Below are 6980 nucleotides of genomic sequence, written 5' to 3'. Positions count from 1 at the left end.
CACAGAGAATATGAAACAATACCTATTCCCACCCCACTGTCCTGCTGGTAATAGCTTATCTAAAGTGATTTCCAGCACAAATCCAGGTTTTCTCACCCTCCACCCCCCCACACAAATTCACTCTCCTGCTGGTGATAGCCCATCCAAAGTGACAACTCTTTACACAATGTGCATGACAATCAAGCTGAGCTATTTCCTGCATAAATCCAGGTTCTCACATCCCCCCCACCCCCATACACACACAAACTCACTCTCCTGCTGGTAATAGCTCATCCAAACTGACCACTCTTCAAGTTAAAATCCAAGTTAAACCAGAACATCTGGGGGGGGGGTAGGAAAATTTTTTCCTACCCCCCCCCAGATGTTCTGGTTTAACTTGGATTTTAACTTGAAGAGTGGTCAGTTTGGATGAGCTATTACCAGCAGGAGAGTGAGTTTGTGTGTGTATGGGGGTGGGGGGGATGTGAGAACCTGGATTTATGCAGGAAATAGCTCAGCTTGATTGTCATGCACATTGTGTAAAGAGTTGTCACTTTGGATGGGCTATCACCAGCAGGAGAGTGAATTTGTGTGGGGGGGTGGAGGGTGAGAAAACCTGGATTTGTGCTGGAAATCACTTTAGATAAGCTATTACCAGCAGGACAGTGGGGTGGGAATAGGTATTGTTTCATATTCTCTGTGTATATATAAAGCCTGCTGCAGTTTCCACGATATGCATCTGAGGAAGTGAGCTGTAGCTCACGAAAGCTCATGCTCTAATAAATTGGTTAGTCTCTAAGGTGCCACAAGTCCTCCTTTTCTTTTTGCGAATACAGACTAACACGGCTGTTACTCTGAAACCTATTACTATATTGCTATCCATTACTCTGTTAGCTCAAGTGGCAGAGATCTGTGCAGTAGATCTAAAGGTCTGCTTATGTCCCATGTGGGAGTCACTATGATGCCACATGATGGAATTTCAGAGGGGTTTTTTGTTTGCTTTTTTAAAAACTTAAGAAATTACATGTAAAAAAATTCATTTAAAGGACATAGTAAGGCTGGAGAGTCAAGCATGCAAAAGTTAGCAAATAGCAGTATTAAGGTTACCTATGCAACCTTGGGTGTGTGGATTATAATGGTCTTTAATAACATGATCACATATTGTTTTTCAAATAAATAATAAGAAATATAAATATAATATAAATGTGATTATGGCAATTGCCAAAACATTGTCTCAACAATGAACAAGACACAAATATTAAGGTAGTCCCTTTCCCAGAGGTTACAATATAAAATGATAATTTATTATGTATATAATTCATTATTTAGAATTATATTTATAATGACTACAAATGCATTAAAGTAATGTCACTGTAACTTCAAGATTGTACGGATAAGCTGTTTATTTTATTTTACAGTAGCATCCAGAAGGCCCCGTCCAGATTGGGGCCCCATTTTGCTGGATACTTTCCTTTATAAACGGCCTTGAAGAGCCGTGCTCCTAACATCTTACAATCTGAAGCCTTAAGTTTTCAAATGTGTAGATGCTTATCTTTAAGCTTTTAGCTCATGCAGTAGATGCTCGTGCACTAAGCGCCAGAGGTCCCAGGTTCAATCCTGCCTGCTGACAACCAGGGTCTGTCAGTGTTATACATGCCTAGGGCTGCAGTAAAAGCATGAGTAACCACACTATGGTCTATACCCCTGATCCTGCTTAACTCTACTGCAAATGCCAGTTTGTTGTTGCTGTCCTGGGAAAACCTGCAAATGCAATTGCAAATGTGTGTAAGCCTATCCATGAGCAGGGCCTAAGAAACTTGAGCAGACAATGAGGGAGGAGCAGAGGCACGAAAGTTCTTGAAGGTGAGGTGATGCCAAGAAGGTGAGTAACTTGATGGGGTGAACCCGATGTGGTGAGCCAATGGAGGGATTCAAAGAGGCAGTGTAATGATGTAGACAAGACAGAAGATCACAGGAGCTATGTTACATTTGGTCCTGAGGGGGCTGGTGTAATATAGTTAATTATCTATAATATCAATAAGCATAATTTATGTAATTACTAGTAATGCTTTAGTTCTCCCAAGAGCTGCACCAGCAATCAGCCTGATATTGCAAGCTCTTCAAGCATGGAACTCCATTGAAATCAATGAGTTTTACTGATGGGAGTTCCTCACACAAAGTGCTTGCAGGATTGGGCATATTAACTAGTTCAATCCCTTCCTTTAAAAAAATGTATAACTACTCACAGGATCAACCCATCTCACTGGGAGCTTATCACATGCATTGTGGGTTATGGGGTTGGCTGAAGCTGCTTGGTGGTGTCTCAGGTTGACTGTTTTAAGCAAGAGGAAGATGAGACAGTTCAACCCTGGGACTTGTGGGAAAGCTAATTTTACTAACACAACTGATGGGCCCAATCCCGCTCCCATTGAGGTCAGTGGCAAAATTCGCATTGATGTAAGTGGGAGCTGGAGCAGGATTTAATTTTTCTTAATAAAAATGACAAAACCACAGTCTCCGTCTTGATTAACTTATTATTATTTTACTATCACACAATGAAACAAGAGATGCGGGTGGCTGCCCTGGGCCTGTGGTTGCAAATTTCTGTTAGCTGCAGTGATAATGATGATAAGGCAGCCCCTGGGGAAACCTCTCTAGGTCCCAGCCCCCAAATGCAGAGACGTTGAGGATCTCTGTTGGCCTGGCCTGTGTAAACACAGGGACAAATTCTACTCTGGTGTAAATGATTGCAAGCTCCATTGAGGTTAATGGAGGTGTATCCAGAGATGAATTTGGTCTGCAATCTTCAGAGCCCTTACTCACCCTTTAGCCCCCTTTAGTGTTGGGTTTAGTTTGGCATGAGACATTTGCATATTTGAACCAGCTTCCAACCTTATGTCAGCCCCTTAGTTCTCTCTTTTTCTCTCTCGCTCTCCTAACTTGAATTACCTTGATCCTACTAACAGAGGCTGGGTTTTCAAGATATTCTCTCCAGCCCCAGAGTGGCAGGCATGCAGCCTGCACAACAGCCTTTCTGGCAGGTCCCAAACCCTTTGCTCTCACCTTACTTCTGGAACTAGCCTAGTTAGGAAGGGACAAAATAAAGTCTTCTCCCTATAGCAAAAACTACCAGGTTCATTTTGTAAACCCACACAGCTATTTGTATTGAGAGAGCATGACAGCAACATTTATGGGTTGGGGTCAGACATAGGGTGCCCCATCCTAAAAGGTGCAAAACATTCTCCTGTCCCGCTGAAGGGAATAGGAATCAAGGACCTTGCAGGATCCAGCTGCTAAGGAATACTGAGTATTAATCATGTTTATTACCCTGGTGTCTAAGGGCCAATCAAGAATAGTGCCATGTTGTGCTAGGAGCTGTACAAACAGAGAGTAGCAGACGGTCCCTGCCCTGAAGAGCTTACAATCTAAATAGACATGACAGACACAGGGTGGGGGGATGGGTAGAACACACCAGCAGACTGAAGACGACGATGGCAGCAAATGGCATGTTGGGGCCATGATTTTTTGGAGCCAGAGGGGGCTAGTTAGGAGGCAACAAGGTGAAGGAAAGGGAAGGAGGAAAGGGAGATAGGTAGGGGAGAAGAGGGTAGGAAGACTGAGGCTGAGGTGAAAAGACTGATGGAGAGGGAGGGAGAAGGTTGGAGGAACCAGCCTATCAGCACCGAGTAGAGAAAGTCCAATCAAAACTATAAAAAAGTTCTCCCAATGTGCCAAGGTCTCTGCTTTGGCTTGTTCTTACGGTTGCCAACTCTCCAGGAATGTCCAGGATTGGCTATAGCCTGGACAGCTGCTTAATGAGGATCATACTGTATCCACCAGGACGTTACCATTACGAGGATTCTACATTACATGAAAGCATTAGCCTTTTAACATTAGAAAAAAGAGTAGATCTTGACAGCTTTGGACTGCTGTACTCGTGTCTCTAAAGCAATTTCTTGTTACTCACGGTGAGTAACAACTATAATAAAGGTTTCAGAGTAGCAGCCATGTTAGTCTGTATTCGCAAAAAGAAAAGGAGGACTTGTGGCACCTTAAAGACTAACAAATTTATTTGAGCATAAGCTTTCGTGAGCTACAGCTCACTTCATCGGATATGCTCAAACTGTAACAAAGTAATGCTTACAGTAGGCACTAGTTGTTTCTGAAATGCAGGTTGTCTGAAAGAGGCGGTGACAGTAAACCAAACAATTAAATTCAGCACCTTAATGAAAGCGCTGAGTCAAGACTCTGGCAGTCACCTGATGCATTTTAATCAGAAACAGGAAACTTCTATTATAACTTATAGGGAAAATAGGTCAAGCTGCAGGGAAAAAAAACAAAACAGACTAAGCAAAACTTCCAGCAAAAGGGAAGAGGCTCTGAAGTATGATTTTCTGAAACAGCTGGGGACATGTTTTGTGAGCTGACCAGAAGGACAGGGAGGGGTGATACAGACAACATTTCAATATGAGGAGCTATATAATTGAGCAAGCAGTAGCTAATCCTTTTCAACTTAATTGCATTAGTTGTCTGATTCTTCCTGAGGTGACAGCAATTTATGATCAGGCTTTAAATAAAATGGCACCCCTGCCTCATTGAGATTCATTGTCTTCTTCAGCATCAGTTTCAGTATAGATCTGTTTTACAGTCATATTAAGTAGTCAGGCAGCTAGGGCTAACAGTGATGACAATCAAACTTTTATGCATTGCGTAGTAAATGTCAAGCTAGTTAAGGGGATTTTTTTTTATTTTTTTTTTTTATTTTATTTTTTTGAGTAGTGGGAGTGATGGACAGTAACTTACACTGGCCTAGGAATCCAGCCTTTCCCTAACCCAGTTTCTTTCTAAAGTCAGATTGTATGACTCAAATAAATTGGTTAGTCTCTAAGGTGCCACAAGTACTCCTTTTCTTCGTACTAAACATTGACATTTTAACTATGTTTCATATTAGTGATCAGTGCAGATGGGTGACAAAGGTTCCAGCATTTATAGTCTCTGGGGAATTCAAAGCATATTATAAAAGCCCCAAATACAGGATTCGTCTGTAAACAGTAGGATGTATTAGTGAAAATGAAAAATGTTCTTGTTTTCATATTGAAACACACTGACTGATTATGCCACTGCTCTCTTGTGGATGGAATCCACGGCATGGCTTAGGCCCTTCACTGCTACCACAGACAAGAGATTCTCTTGTAGATTAGGTATTAGAGGGGTGTGTTTGAGCAGGGTGATCTGCTTTCTGGCCAGGCTGTTACAATGAAGTTGTGAATGGGCATAGGGGCTACCACCGTGATAACTGTGAAGTAGCACCTGGACTTCTGTGGCTGGAAAGTTACCACATTTCCTTCAGAATACACAGGAAAAAGAGCGCAAGGGTGAATAGAATGCAGATTTACTGTTGTGACCAGAAATTCAGACAGTGTGCTCTGAAAAATCCCATTCTAACAATTTTTTAAAATAAATGTCAAATAAATATAAACCTAGAAAACATTTTTGTTACTGTGCCTTTAAACAGCATAGAATATGGTTTAATGCTGTGATTTTAAAAGTAAGCTGCCTCAAATACAAAATTCAATCTTTCCCCACACACCCCAGACTTGTAAATAGTCACAGAAGGAAGCTCACCCTCTACCCCCTTACAGAGAGGCTGAGTCCCTAACCATGTTTTCCCCAGGAATTGAAAAGGGGGGGGGGGCGACAAGGGTTGAGACCATGAGGGCGAAGGTAAGGTATATGGCACCATAATAAAAACTGAAAAATGTTTTACGACCATTTTATTAGATTTAACTCTTGTTTTAAAATCATCACAGAAGTTAAAGTTGGCTACTCAAGTCAACTATGAAGCATGACATCTATATCCTTCTTGGTTTCTTGTTGTAATTTTTGCACAACTCTTTGGCATCTTCTTGTGTGCCCGTTGCTTCCAGTTCTTCTTGATATGCTCATGATCAGACAGAAGGCAACTTTTTTCAGAACACAAAATTCATTCAATGAGGAAAAAAACACTCAGCTATAGCTGTTGTGACTGGGAGTAGCAAGAGATGAGTTCCTACTTCTTTCATCCCAGGAAACATAGCGCAAAGATTAGGTCGAACCACTAGTGATGATGAAGAAGTTGAAGTTAAATCTTCATTGGTTCGTTGTAGGATATTCTACTCTGTGTTCAAAATTTTCTATTCTGTCCTGATCACATGGCAGCCCCATTGCTGGCAGCGCCTCACTCCACTCAACTGTCAGTGTTTTATAAGACAGGCACCTGTAAAAATTATGTGGAGGTTGAGTAGAATCCAGAAATCGCTATTGTAAATTTGTAAGAATCGAGTTTATGTACTTTTTCAGCTGGCTTAGCAAGAACTTCTTGTCCTCTTCAGTTATGGAGTCAATATAAGTACCTTCATTAGTCAACTTCTGGACTGAAGTCTTTGTTTCTTCCAGGACGTTTTCAGTGGATCTCTCTGATTGATCCAAGGGTAGCTTCTATTGCTGGACAGAGGTCTACTACTGTTGTAGCAGATGCCTGGATGACATTATTTAATTTAATGGATGACCCAAGTGTTTTCAACAGTAGACTTACAAGAGAGAGAATGACAGGTTTCAGAGTAACAGCCGTGTTAGTCTGTATTCGCAAAAAGAAAAGGAGTACTTGTGGCACCTTAGAGACTAACCAATTTATTAAGCTTTCGTGAGCTACAGCTCACTTCATTGGAGAGAATGGCAATCGTCTTCTCTGAACTTAGTAACAAAAGTAGTCCACCAGCCTCACTACTTAGATCTGTCCTATCTTGTTGGATACTTTCCAAAGCCCGTAATAATGGTTGCAGTAATTTTAAGACAACAGCCAAGAATCGCTCATGAGAAAGCCAGCCAGTTTTCCCAGGTTGGACTAATCTGAACTTCAGTCCCAGTGTATCTTCTATTTGTTTCCAAGACGTTCAGTCCTTTTGAACGCGTGCTGAAAAAAAAAAATATAACAAAGCCATTACATTTATAGCTTTTTAATA

Source organism: Lepidochelys olivacea (genome assembly GCF_965140295.1).
Source record: "Lepidochelys olivacea isolate rLepOli2 genome assembly, chromosome: 9".
Classification (NCBI taxonomy): domain Eukaryota; kingdom Metazoa; phylum Chordata; order Testudines; family Cheloniidae; genus Lepidochelys; species Lepidochelys olivacea.
This window is presented reverse-complemented; position numbering follows the sequence as displayed.